The 15,474-nt window shown below is 35.1% G+C and overlaps 1 protein-coding gene across 2 annotated transcripts in view; it reads left to right on the forward strand.

Moving 5' to 3' along the window:
• The first annotated feature begins 532 nt into the window (after positions 1-532).
• The window catches only part of LOC148953315 (NHL repeat-containing protein 2), a 217,865-nt gene continuing 202,923 nt past the window's right edge, over positions 533-15,474 (forward strand). The window contains exon 1 of one of the 2 annotated variants that reach the window (XM_089088480.1): positions 533-550. The gene's annotated coding sequence lies outside the window, so the exon portion shown is untranslated. Of the gene's footprint in view, positions 551-5,905; positions 6,036-15,474 lie in introns of those variants that run through there. The other variant, XM_089088479.1, reaches the window with a different exon arrangement.

The raw sequence follows: 15,474 nt of genomic DNA on the forward strand, positions 1-15,474 counted from the left end.
ATTTCCAAATCACGGAACAAAATGATAAATTTACCGAGTTCAGACTTAAAAATACAAGTGACAAATATTTGGTTTTGCAAGCAAATAGAAAAATTAGAGATTATGATTTAAGAAAAGAAGTAAAGATTGAGAATTGCCATATTTTCTCAAAGGTTTACTTAACAGATGATGTCAACAAATCAGTCCGGGAAATTAGATCATCTCGTATAAAGAAGAAAATGAGCTCAAACAGAAAGGTTCACAAGCCTGGATCCCACCAGTAGTTCCCCCTGCGCAGTGCTACTTCGATGAATCTGGCGTCAAAAAGAAATTAGATTGATTCAAGTTTTGATGGGTTGACTATTGTGAATATGGATTCTGTGGTTCGGTCGGGAAATAACTTTTGTTCTGTTTTTCTTATTTTGTTTGATTTGTCGAGTGTAACTATCTAACCTTTGTATGCTGATAAGGGGAAAAAATTCCTTTTTTTTATCAATATCTAGGTGTTATTTATTTTATTATGGCTCACGGCAGAGTGTTATGTGGTTTTCCATAAGAAAAAGCCCATTCGGTGCGATTTTCAATGTTTTTCGTTTCTGGTGGGGGGAGACTTTGAGGCTATCTTATTGCGTGGCACTAAATTATTATAATGGGTAGTGATTTGAATGAAATCCCGTTACCAAGGTTAGAGGAATTAGAAAGAAGGTCAGTTTTATTTAAGCCGGTTTTTTAAGATCATTTAGCTCATGAGATTAATGATATTTCACATTCTTTTAATATTCCACCGAATAAATATGTATTTTGTAATCAAATAACTAAAAAAAATTCTTGTTCAAGGAAGATATCGTTTTGGAACTGTCGGGGATGGGTGAGCGGACGGGGTGTGATTGAGAAGTTTTTATTTGATTCGGGCACTGATATTTTAGACCTTTGTAAGAATTTCCTATATAAAGTCTCCGTAAATAAAATTGATGTAAAAAATTAACAATTTATTCATAAAAATAGAACCCATCAAAAACAGGATATCTTAGCTGTGTTAATTAAAAATTGTATTCCTGCACGAATGAGAGATGATTTTTTACGGTTTAATATTGAAATGAATTTTGAATGTTGTGTAGTTGAATGTTTTTTTGCCTAATAATGAAAAATTCTTAATTGTAACGATATACCCCCCCCCCTCTTCTAGTAAGGTAAATTTCATTAGTAGATTGGAAAATATGCTAGTTTACCTTTCAAGTCTACGTATTCCATTCATGATCCTTGGTGACTTTAATATAGACCTAATGAGATGTTTACCTTCAGATCATCATGGGACTGATAATTATGCATTACAGTTTTTAGAATGTTCTCTTTCTTGTAATTTATATTCGGCTTGTTTTATCCCGTCACGTGTACCCGACTCATCTACTTCGCTTATTGACAATATTCCCTCGCCTTATACAGGTGAGACTACGTCTGTGATTATGGATGAATCATCAGATCATTGTATGATTATGTCTGATTATAAGGTTCAAAAGGCTTTGATCAGGGAGATCCTTACAAGAAAGAGAAATCTTTCACTCAAAAATATACATAATTTAAAAGTAGCCCTTGGTGACGTAGATTGGAATGAAGTTTTAGAAGAGAGAAATCCTAATAGATCATTGGATATTTTTATAGAGCATTAAATGAACGATTAGACTATCACTGTCCTTATGAAAAAATACATCGTAAGTTTTTTTTTTTCACGAAAACTATGGATTAATGAGTCACTCCTGAGATCAGCTAATGAAAAAAATCGTCTATATAAGATGAGAATGAAATATCCATCACCTGATAATATTATACGATTTAAAAATTATAAAAATATGCTGTTGAAAACTCTTAGAACGAATGAGAAAAGGTATAATGAAAATTCTTTTAGGAATGCGGGGTCACCTAAAAAAACATGGGATCTAATTTAACGAATGATTGGAAACAATCGGAATAATTTTTACCCAGAATTATTAATAGCTAAAATGGTATTGAATCAAAGGGAAATGGAGCTATTGCAGAATCTTTCAGTGCTCATTTTGCTAGTATTTGTTTTGATAATCCTCGTGGTCTTGGCTTAACTTCAGCTCATTCGTATAAAGAATACCTTCCTCAATCAGAGGATACAAGTATGTTTTTGACCCCAATTAGTCTTGATGAATTCCAAAAAAATTTAATAGATTTAGATAGAGGTAATTCGTTAAGTTTGGATGGACTTTCCACTAATCTTTTAAAAAACACCTTGCATATGTAATTCATACAACTCTTGCTTATATTTTTAATTTGTGTTTATCTTTTGGGGTATTCCCTACTAAATGGAAAATTGCCCGAGTTATCCCATGGTATAAAAAGGTGATAAAACTAATGTTGATAATTACCGACCTATTGCAATACTTTTTACTTTGTCAAAGATTTTGGAAAAGTTATTTCACAAAAGAAGTTTGTGATATTTGGATAAAAAATCTTTTAACCAAAAGCCAGTTTGGGAAAGATCGGGTCGTTCTACTTAATGAGCAGTTGCATCCCTTTTGCTGAAAACTAATGATTTACTGAATAATGGCAATTATGTATCATTGATTTTCTACGATATAAAAAAAGCATTTGATACTCTAAATCATTCCATTTTGTTTGAAAAATTGAATAACTCTGGAATTCGTGGAAAGGCATTGGATAGAATACATTCATATCTACGAAATCACGGATTCCAAGTAGACCTACTAGGCCATCTGTCTCAGCCTAACTCCCTGGATGATATTGGAGTGCCCTAGGGGTCTATAATTGGACCGTTACTATTTTTTATATATATATAAATGATTTCCCTAATTGTCTATCCTATAAGGATAGCCTAGCACTTATGTTTGCAGATGATTGTGATATCACAGATAGTGATATCTGTTGACGCTAAAACCCCTTCATTATTGATCGAGAATATGGCGTCTGAAATGAATTAAGTTATTCAGTGGTTTTCTAGTAATCATCTAGTTCTCAATTGTCTAAGATAGAATTTATGGTTTTTGGGAGATCTTAGCAAGGAGTTGCTAAAATTTGGATTGATGAGTTAGTTTTTTCTGGGTGTAGAATTAGATGGGTTAAGACATATATATATATATATATATATATATATATATATATATATATATATATATATATATATATATATATATATATATATATATATATATATATATATATATATATATATATATTTGGGGAATATTCTTGATGTGTTTTTATGTTTCCGTAGTCATTCTGACTATCTTCGTATAGAATTAGCCCAAAATTTAGGATGGTTACATTGGATGGTATCATTCTTTAATAGATTCATACGTAAGATATTGTCCCATTATTTACCTAAATACATTTCCTAATCATTTTAAACCCTTCCAGACATTGCAAAATAAAACCCTAAGAGTCCTTGGTACTTTCTTTCATCGTCTGTTCGACTTCAAAATATTTCTGAAACAAAAACTTTGTTTTTATTTCTTCATATATTAAACCTTAATCAACTTGGGATTTGCAATTATCGCTCTGGAATTATGATATTCAGTTTCCAGCGAGTTATTTTTATGATTTACAAATTCTTGTTACCCCTATTCGCTCACTCGCTTCTTCATCGGATTGTTTTAGAGCCTATAGAATCCCTTTGGTTAATTCTGAAAGAGATAAATTTTCAATAGGATACCAAATCCCTTCTATAGCAAATAGGCTAAAATTAAATAGTAAATTTAAAAATTTTAATAGCCGATCATTTTTAAAGATTAAATTAGTAGAATATATTATCAACCTTTGATGACGGGGTGATTTTTTTTTATAATTTGTTTCTTAGTATTATTTTTAGATTTTGCCGTGCTGGGGTAGCCTCCGTTGTCCTTATCCTTCTATATGTTGCCTTCTATAGGTGGCCTCCTTTGTCCTTCTCCTTCTGTATGTTGTTTTTTGGTTTATCTTCTTTATCTTTATTTTTGGTGTACTTGAACTCATTGTAATAATTTTTAGCCTTTCTTTCGAGCTTAGCTCCCTGTTGGCTTCATTTAATTATTTGTGTTGTTTATATGTATGAAATAAAATCTATCTATCTATCTATCTACTTAGCAATTTATAATGGAGCATACTACCATAGGTATCTGAACAATGATGCAAGACATTAAAAGTGGTTTCAGGGGTGTACTTTTCATTTCCATCCACCAGGATTTTTTAAGGTAAATACAGAAACGACACCAAAAATCGTACTTCTTTTGTGGGAAACTATATTTAATTGCATCCCATTGTTTCATTTTTGAAAGACTCAAATCGCTTTCATAGATCCCTTAACGCTATCAATACGGATACATAAAAGTCACACGGACACAAGCAATAGCTTTCTAATGAGCCCTTTAAACAGCTCTCTGAAATGCTTTGCAGCCAAGCTAATGCGAGGAAAAAAGGAACACATTAATTCTATCCATGGAAAATGTGATTTCCTTCAGTTGCTAATATACATGGCTTAAAACCTCCGATTAAGAGTTTTCAGCCGTAGTGATTCCAGTGGTATGCATTTTTTTTAATCATCCACCAATTTTTATGCTTTTGAATCACCCTTTTGAAATTCCTACAATTGTGTTTCTGTAACTGCTTTTATTTTTAAGTGGTAGTTGCCATGCCTGAATTATTCCCAAATGGATAATATTTTATACCTGAAAATTACTTTAAACAAGTGGTTTTTAATTTTTGGTTATTATGAGCTGTATTAAAGCCTCTTTGTGGTTTTTTAGGTATTATTATAACCAAAAGATTTGTCCGTATCGGGTTAAAAAAAAATGAAATCCAGTAAATATTTTGTAAGCGATTTCAAATTTGCTTTCTGTTTAACTCACACAATTATGTTAATTTTAGATACATGTTCGTTTTTTTTAGTTTTGATGATTGAAGACAGAAAAAGAGCATAAAAGAAAAAGTTAAAAATGTGGAAAAATTGAAGAATAATTAAGATAAGAATGCTCATTCACCTAAAAATAGTTTATCTATACCATTTTTTCGTGTAGTTTACCTATTCATTCTTGGCTGGGACTTTTATACTTAAATATTAGTTGTCTCCCTTCATTATAAGATCAAGATTACTGACAAGGATATCGCTCAGGTGCCTATGAAGGAAAATTATCCCATTTTGAGGAAGGCCGAATTTATTAAAATTTCACCTAAAAATAGAGAAAAGCCAGCACAATTTTATAAAAGTTAAAAATATCGAAAATTTCCCATCGAAATTATAAAATCATATCAATTCTGACACTTCTTTACTAGCTTAGAACGGCTTCAGTTTTAACTTAAGCTTCAATTTGCATTTTTAAAAAATATTCATGCCATGGAATGGACATTAGTAAGAAGTTGAAGCCATAAAATATTTTACAAGGTCTTACATATGAACCTGTTTTAGCTAATAGGTTGTGTGAAAATTGAAAATAGATAAGCTCCATCACAAAGATATTATGGTGCCATCATTGTATGTCAAAAAGCTTATTGATAATGGTCTTTTCATGGTCTTTTCATAATGGTCTTTTCAATACTTATGCATTGCTTTTCCATGAGACACCAATGACTGGCAAAATTTGTGCAGTGGGAGGATAAAAAAGTTCTTGTAATAAAATCAAACCAGATGACTTAAACGTCTAATTATAATAATAAAGAGGTAACTAGAAAGGAAAATGTGTTTCTTTTGAGAAATGGTTCTGGGATAAGAAATTAATTGTGGTGTTTCAACTTATTACTACTACTTTGCTAACTTTTCATCTTTTCGGCAGAATCTTTTCAGATATAATTGATCTATATGATTTTTCAGGTGATATACCGTATATTTTCTAGACCGGCAACGGTGTCAATAATTTACGCAGGAAATTTAAAAATAAATAATATGTCTATTCCAGAATACTTTGACCATATTTCTTTACAGTTATTACAGCTAAAAAATCAAGAAAAAAGCTGTTATAAAGCTTTCATATCTAATACTGTTGCTAAAGCTAATACGCTTGACTTTGGAAATGAAGTTTCCGATCTGTTGATAGCTCTTAAAAGTAGGAAATAGCCTAGCTAATAGCCTTGGTCGTTAAACTCTTAGGCTAATCATTAACACTTATAAGATATTCAGTTGTATACTTAGTGGTATATACCTGGAGGAGGAAAAAATTTATAATTTATAATGTGCATATTGATTGTAGCTAACACATTTTGAATACACCCCTGCTTTACTTTACCCCCCAATTTAAATTAGTTTAAATTCTAAAATTCTAGTTCAGCTACTTTTTGCTATCTTGGGAAGGGGTCAGGTCAGGAAAATGAAACTTTCAGGGATAGGTCTACATACTAAAGTATGTCCTGGGAAGGAATTTAAAATATCTACCTCTACTCCTTCTCCCTCTAGGGAGCCCTGACCTTTGATGACCTTTTAAAATCTGTGTTATAAAAATGCAACTTTTGCAAAATTGATCTTCTGCTTAGATAAAGTACAAGAAAACTATTTTCAGCTTCACAACTTTGCTCAATTCCAATTTATAAGGTTTCAAGGATCTGCAGATACATTTCCTACATTTAGAAAAAAATTAATTAATATGGCTTCAAATTTTACTCAAATAACAGAAATTGCATTTTCAGAACTAAAACCAGAGAAAAAGAAACTGATAACTGAAAATTAAGGACTAAATATTTTTTTTTCTAAATTTTAATAGGTATAAACCACTCAAGTCAGCAAATTTCTAAGAATTAGAAATCAGAAGAGGGTTGACATAGAAGTTTTGCAAATCCTTTCCAGAGTATATTTTTGGGGTACTTGCACATTAAATGTACTCTTTTATATACTGTAGGGTGAATCAGGGAAAGTCCGACAGTGGGGTAAGTCCGATACCGACCTTCAATTTGTCTATGGTCCATTGTATCTGTGGGAGGCTTTCATATTTTCTTCCATATTAGTAGCAGTAGGCAACAGTGCCATCAACTTCTGGCAGAGTTAGCACGCTTTCTGTTCAGAGGGTTTTGAAGTTTTTTGGACAGCGTTTTTTTAGGAACACAGGTAACTGACTTTACTTTAACTTATGCAGATTATAAATTAAGAGAGATAGAGAATTTTTTTTTCATTTCTTAGAAACTATAAGACCAGGAGCATCTTCCTGATTTTTTAAAACAAGCTAATGTTATTAGTTGAACAGATAAGAGGGGTGTCGGTCTTACCCCCGATAAAGCCCATCTGGGGAAAGTCCGACATGTCGGTCTTACCCCCTACGGGGGAAGTTTGGCTGGGGTGTCGGACTTACCCCATGTTACCAAAGATGGATATTTTAAATTGTAGAACAGATTCTAAGCTTTAGATAATAAAGGTTGAAGCCAGTAACCATCCTTAGATGGCTTTACTAACTTAGTGGAATGTAGTGTTATGTTGATCATTCATGTATTGCAGTTCTGTGCCTGCTTTCGTTTATCTTTCTCCCCTGTAATTTTTTTTTCGTCTTAACCTTTACTTGTGACCAGCCGTGCAAAAAGTGTAGCAAAGTAGAAATGCTACTTGGCATGTATCAAATTTGTTGTCAGATTTTGTCTGAAAATAAGCTTTTTACATATAAAATAATTTTTGCTCAAAGAAAAGGTGTCAAAACACAAGTCGTGCTCCGCCGTGCAAAAAGTGGGATAGCATAGTAGCAATGCTAGTGGACAGTTTTCATGGCCTAGTAAAATTTGTTGGCATTTTTTTTTCAAAAATACCAGTGCTTCCACTATCCCCAAATTTTTGGGGATTTCCCCCAAAATCTGTCTTCTCATAAACTTTCTCAAAATCGGTTCCCCAAAAATCCCCTGTCTTTCAGGGTTGCCACACCTAGTGATTTATCACTGACGACAATCCACCCATAGTAACTATTACTTTCACTTGACTTGAAATAATTTTTCCACTGTTTTCAAAAGCTTATGTCTCAATTATTTACTACACATCAAAATCAGACATAGATTACTGAATTACTGACCTTTCTTCCTATGCTAGTAAAAGTATACTGACCTTTTTATAGTTGTAGTACAGTGATCAATGAATATTAAGAATGCAGTTGGGTGTGTATTATTTTCATAATACCAATATCATTGGAGTGTACAGCTCAATCCATAAACTACCAGCAGTAAGCTATATACTGTATACTTGCGACTTTGAATACTATACACCATTAGCAGTATTAGAGTAAATATGAGACAGTACTTTAATATGATTAAATATGATTAAGAAAACTATTGATATTTCTAACCGCAAGCTATACTAAGTTACATGAGTTACTTTTCTGAAAATTTTACCTATAGAAATACTTCTTGCTCAAAGAAAAGCTGTCAAATCACGGATTTTGCTGCTAAAGTGTTGGCAGCTTTTGAAATTCTGCTACTGGCTGTTTTGGAATTTTTTGCACACCTGCTTGTGACAGGTTTTCGAATACATTCATCAATTCATTCATCAATTCATTCATAATTCCCCTTCGAATAAATTCATCCATTCATTCATAATTCCTTTGTCTTTTCTAGATGCCTAGAAATTATGTTTGGAAAACACAACGCGGGGTTGGAGGAAAATATGATGCAACTCAGCTACAAAACGCGCTAGCAGAGATATCTTCAAAGAGAATGTCTATGCTACAGGGTTCGAAAGTATTTCAAATACCGTGCACTACCTTGCATGACCATCTTATGAAGAAGACAAAAGTCAAAAAACAGTTTGTGGTGGAGGGAGGAGTCAAGAAATTCCTGCTGAAATAGAAAAGGATATGGCTCAGGGTTTCCCAATACTTTGAAAAGTGGAGCATAGGTCTCAGCAAGCAGGAATTTTTTGACCAAGTCCAAGACTATCTCATCAAGAACAAAGTTAAAACAAGATTTAAGGACAACCGACCTGGTCATGACTGGTGGGTGGGGTTCAAGTGCTGAAACAAAATTTCACTAAAGAAACCAGAAAGGTTAGAAAACAAAAGACTTTTGCAGCAATCTGACCCCTTCATAATGTATGGTTTTTATGAGCTGTTATATGAAACTGCCACGGCGATGGATATTCTTGAAAAGCCCCAGTGCTGGTTTAATTTGGATGAGACATCTTTCTGCAGGGATCCTGGCAACACGAAAGTTGCTGGAGCCAAAGGCTCACCAGCCACTCGTAGAACAGGTGGTAATGGACGTGAAAATACAACTGCCTTGGTTTGTATCAGTGCAAACGGAGAAAAATTCACACCTTTAATAGTTTTCTCTGCAAAGAATACCGGGACCTCATGGATACCTGTAGATGGAGCTTACCCTGGTGCATCTTACTCATCTACCAATACAGGGTGTATGACGTCTGATCTCTTTATGAACTGGTTTGAATTCCAGTTTCTTTCTCATGTAAAGGGAAAACCACTTCTCATCTTAGATGGACATGGCACTCATGCTCTTGCAAAACTTGCAAAGCTTTCTCTTGCTCTTGCAAAACTTGCAAACGAAATTAACGTGACAATTCTCAAGCTACCTCCACATGCTTCAACCTCTCGATAAAGTGGTTTTCAAGGGAATGAAAGTGTCTTATGATCAGAATCTCTCGAAATGGCAGAGGGAGCACCCTGGCAACATTCTGTCAAGGAAGGATTTTGTATATCTCTTATCAAAGGTATGGGATACCTATTTCACTCCTAGTCTGATTAAAAAGTCGTTCAAAGCAACTGGAATCTTTGACCTGAGTGTTCCAATGAGAGTAAACCCATCCGTAATTGACCAAACCAAGATTGAACCTACCAAGTTGAGACGCTATGCACAAATGAAAAAGGAGCAGGAGAAAAATTCAGGCACATCTAAAGTCACAACCACTGTCAACAATGAACTAGAAAAAATTACCTTTTCTGTTACCTTTAGTCCAAAGAAGTTGCTTGGCAACCAATCAAAAACTTTTGAAAAGATTCTTCTTCACTCACTGAAGCGGCCCGACCTACCATCAGTTTCAGGAATAGAAAAACGGAAGAAAATTGCAAGAGAGGCAGAAGTGATAACATCAAAAGAACATCTAGAGGTGCTTAAAAGGGAAGAAAATCTGAAAGCAAAAGGCAAAGAGAAGAAGAAAAGTTCAGATGGGAAGGGTATAAAATCGAAAAAAAAAATTTCCTAAGAGGGAAGCCAATAGAGATACGGGTGATAGCGAATCAGACATCAGCCTTGAACTTGGCTCTGATGAGGATGATCAGAGTATTCAAGATACTATTCAAGAAAGTGACAGTAATGACAAGGAGACACCCAGTAAGCAAAAGATTGTTCCCAAGCTAAATGAGTACTATGCAGTTAGATACGATGCAAGGAATGATGAACAAGGTTACATAGGAAGGGTTCTAGACTTTCCTGACGAGGGAAAAGTTAAGCTCAAGTTTCTTCACTGCTTGAGCCTTGCCACCTACTCTTTCAATTGGCCAAAGAAAGACGATTTCGATACTGTAGATGACAAATACATTAAGCAGGACCAGTAAACTTAGTGGGAAAACCGGACCATTTGAAATACCCCAAATCCGTCAGGTTATTGTATCGTACAAGGCAGTTACTAGCAAGCGTCAGTAGATCTTTGTCTTATGCCCATACACGTAAGCTACAACATATATGAGTAACTTTTTGTATCTGGAGTCAAACCATATTTTGTGTGATATGTTTTTCTTTTTAAAATACAAGCAATCATTTACATTCAGTGATTTGTGCACCTCGGCTATGATACTTGTAACGTTTATCTGTTGGGTAAGTCCGACACTGTCGGAGTTACCCCACAGCAGCAGAAAAAAGTATGCTCTGGCCTTTTGATGCCAGTCAGTTTGACATAAAAATTGTTTGCTTATGGACTTATAGTGATTCCTCGATGCCCTTTAAGATGGTGAAGTCATATTATTTTTGACATATTGTTGAAAAAAGCTAGGAGGATATGTTGCACTTCCCCCAAAGCTGGGGTAAGTCCAACATAGCAGACTGCACCAACTTTGAGACCTGGTGATGGGCTACAAGCAAAGTATATGGGAAAATCAGAAAGTGAATAATATGGAAAACTGTTGTAACAAAAAGGTTGATAGAAGATGATATGAGATACTCATAAAAAAAAATCTTGAGAGTCAATTTAACAAAAAAAAACATGTTAAGGTGTCGGACTTTCCCCGATTCACCCTACATGACATGTCATTAAGAATTAGAATGCAGAGAGTAGTTTTCATTGCATTTACAATATTTAAAGTGCTGTTTTTTGGGGTTTAGGGGGGGGGGAAGGTACCTAGGTTAGGTTGCATATTTAATGTATGGTATGCCTGCCCCCCCACCCCTAATGTGCAAATATATAGCCCAAATTTATTTCTTAACTATTATATATACATCCTATTTTATTTCATTAGCAGTAACCAAACTTAGCAGTATATAAAACAGTATGTTTAATGTGCAAGTGCTGTTTTGGTCCTGTATTCTTTACAAAAGTTTCATTTTCCTTGCCTAACCCCTTTCAAAGATAGCAAAAAGTAGTTAAACTAGAATTTTACTGCTAAAATTATTCTGCATATTATGAAGTATGATTTGTTTTTTTAATATGATTCCTTCTCTACAGGGCCTTCTCTAGGCTTATACCTATTTAGTTAATTCCCATTTACAAATGCTCTGATATTTTCTATTATCCCTACCTAACTAAGTAAAAAAAAACCTTCCCTCCAAAAGACCAACATTTGCAGCTTCTATACAAGAATTCTTAGTAAAAATAACAATAGGCTATCCAAAATCTAGTTTGAAGAGCTGTAAAATTGAGACATGTTATATTGGGTGATTGTCCAGCATCAGGGAGGCTGGCTATATACAAAGTTAGCGTGTTTGCTTTTCAGCAACAAACTTGTTGAACTGCACCTTGATACATTTGAAAACTTCCTGTCTAATGGATATGATTCTTACACCCAAACTGAATATACAAATAAACCCTCTTTTTCCTTAAACCTCTATTTTATATCCAAGTCTCCTCCTTAAGCCCAGAATAATGAAGATAGGCAAAAAGAATCCTGGTACTAGAGGTTATCTCCAATGAAGCAGTTTCCCATTCCTAGGAACTCTGAGACTGTATAAACCCTCATACCTTTCAAATTAAGTACCTCTCAAAGAAGAAACATAAAAATTGAGTTTGTGCCCTACTGGTAAAAAGAACAATATTTGAAATCTTCTTCTTAAGGGCTTTTTAATGAGATGGCACAGGACATAACCTTTCTTATGTCAGATAATCACTTAACATTCCAATATAATCATAGGGCATCTCATGTTCAAGCTCTTGACAAGTGCATTTTAAATATAATAATAATATATATTGAAAACCTGTTGTATACAATAAATTTACAATGACAGAGTATACAAAAATGCAAAAAGAAGAAACAAAAAGATAATATACTAAAGAAAGAAAATAATAACAACAAAAGCAACAACTTCTTAAATAGTATACAAAATAGTACAAAAGTGGAAACAGAAAGATAACATACTCAAAGATTACAACTGAAACAACAACTTATTCAAAAATAGCAGCATAGACAACAACTTTTGAAATAAAAAAAAAAAAAAGAACAAAAAAGGGAAACAAGAGGGAAAATTAAACAAGCAAACTTGCCCACTCGTGCTTTAGAATTGCTGGTTTTGTTTTTTGCCAGCCAATAAGTGTCTCAACAGCTAGATTTGGGTCTGCTAGGTTGTAGTGCCAAATCAGAAAACTATTTTTTGTCCAAGGTGGCAATTTTAGTAGGTACTTTTGCAAAACGGGAAAATAAAGAGAGGATTTTAGACTTTTAATGGTTTGCCAATAAATTCCAGAAAGGGGTCACATATAATATATGTGGCAGAGCAGTAGCATTGTAAATACTTGCCAGTAGTGGACGGTTAAATCTCAGAGTGGATTTAACAATCAAAGCATAGGAGCTAGAAATTTGCTGTTCAAGATGTGAGATCAGGAGGGAGCGGGTATGCTGTAATGAGGAACCTATTGGCAGCCCAAGATATACTATTTTATCAACTGGTTTTACTGAGCAATCACCTAGTGTGATATTAGTAGTAGGGTCATTCTTCCAATTATAAAGCAAGACTTCCGACTTTTGGGAGTTAAATCTCAGACCGACTTTCTCATAGTTGGACTGCAGACATGAGAATATTTCTGAAAGGCGGTTAAGCATCCAGCTGAGATTCAGTGTGTCATCAGCATAGCATACTAGGGAGATGTCAATGGAACTGAGAATGCATGATGAAGGACAGCTGTCTTGAGGTTCAATAATGTAGTTGTTGAAGAAATTGGGGGATAAAACTGCTCCCTGACAGGCACCTTTACAGACTGGTATCAAAGCTGACTGTGGGGCTGGCGGAAGGCCTTTATTGGGAGGGAGCTTGAGTCGCACGCAAAGGCAAGAATAAAGATCACGGAAAGCCTGGATGATATTTGAGTTCACTCCTCTTTTAGCTGAGTTTAGCAACATAAGCGCATGAATCAATGAATCAAATGCTCTCTGCAGGTCTAAGCCCCCAATTGCTAGACTTTCTCCTGATGTGTGTGCATCCAGGAGTGCATATGCAACGACATGGAGCACTTCTGCACAACCAATGCCGCGTTGGAAGCCGAATTGTCTTGGTGGACTGCAACACAGTTTTTCAAACTCATCTATAAATAAAAGTTCAAATAACTTGCAGAGAGAGGTAGCAACCATGATTGGATGGAAAGAGGAGCATTGCATGGTAACATTTCCTTTTTTAGGAACTGGTGTAAGATCTCCAATTGAGAAAGTGGTTGGGACAATACCCTGAATGAGGATAATCTGCATCAGGAGGGTTACATGACTAATGACAGCAGGCCCACCACTTTTTAGATGGAGTGCACTGATCCCGTCAATTGGAAAAGATTGTTTAGGTTTTAGGTGAGAGATGGCCTTGTATACAGCTCCCTCTGTTACAAGATAATCACTCTGAGGACAACTATCTAAGAAGTTGTCCAACTCAGCTTTGTACCTTTCATTGAGGGCTGGGTCAGGAGGCAAAAATTCTGACCCATAATATGTGTACCATTCAGAATCAGGGATAGCAGATGCGGATAAACACTCATCGCTTTTAGAGGACAGAAAACGCCAAAGAAGAGAAGGATTAATTTTGGCCCGTGTAGATTTGATATCAATCATCTTTTTTCTGTGAGCTTTTAGCTCCTTTGCAAATTTTCTTTTTGTGAGCAGGCGGATTGAATTGACTACCCCCAAATGGGGTTGTCCACAAGAAACCCAAAGTTGAAGCCAAAATTTAGACTTAGAATGGTTATCCACTAACTCTGGATTTTCAGACCAGCCAGGAAGGGTATGATGACGGGGTCTACTTAGAGGGACGGCAGCTTTTTCAGCACAGCAAAGGGCATGGCCAATTTCTGAGCAATAAAAGTCAACTGATAGTTGTGTTTCCTCCCTTGAAAGAGCAGTTAATCCAGAGAGAAGATGGAAAGGGTCATGGATCTTACTAAGGACTCTGGCGGCTTCTTCTTGAAATAAAACAGGGTTAATTTTACACCAATGACGGCGAGACGTAGAAGGTGTTTTTGAAGTTGTTTGCTCTTATGTATCGGAACTCTGGTAAGGAGTCGTGTATGAAAAGTGTATTGGTAAGTGATCAGATAGCTGAAAATCAAACAAAACCTTGACTGGCAAAATCCTGAGATTTGCGGACGCAACGACGTGATCGAGATATGATGTGGACATTGAGGTGTGTACGTGTGTAAAATCTAAATCTTTGCACTTGAGGTCAAACTGGTCCCCAAAAATACTATGCAACAACGTAGAACGTAAAGACCTAGATAACAGCAGTTCATTCAAGTCGCAATTGAAGTCACCAACTAATATGCATTGAAGGCTTAAGGATCTAATACAGTTAATACACTGGCCGAGTTTATCACTAGAATAAGTAAAAACACGCTCCAAACGCTCATCATGGTAATTTGTAGGCAAATATACATTAATAAAAACACAGCCCTCAACACGAATCACCAGGAAATTATCATTGACTTCAAATACACTAGATCTTAGAGTCGAATGAACAAAAGTGGCAATACCACCGGAGGGTCGCCCTTTTCCACTTAGCTGCTTCGCTGAAACTGAATAAACCGATACTGAACTATTAAAACTAAGAATACTTTTACTGCGGCTTGTGACAAAATGTTCTTGTAAACAGACAACTTCATTTTGCTCAAAAACAACATCTAAGATCGGAATTTTATTCGCAAACGAGCCATTAATGTTCCACGATAAACATTTAACTGCAGAAGCTTCAGATGTCATTTTTTTTGTGGATTACTGTTTGAGGGACATTTTACACTGTAACACGTGTGACTGCCGATTTTGCATTCAATGCAGAATGTCGGCTGTCTGCATGGTTCATCTCGCGTAGAACGATGTTCACTTGAGGCACATCTAGAGCATAAAGGTTCAGCCGTACACTGAGAAGCGAGGTGACCGATTTTGTGACAGTTAT

Source organism: Artemia sp. Qi Xiang Cuo, chromosome 4 (assembly GCF_049724085.1).
Source record: "Artemia sp. Qi Xiang Cuo chromosome 4, ASM4972408v1, whole genome shotgun sequence".
Taxonomy (NCBI): domain Eukaryota; kingdom Metazoa; phylum Arthropoda; class Branchiopoda; order Anostraca; family Artemiidae; genus Artemia; species Artemia sp. Qi Xiang Cuo.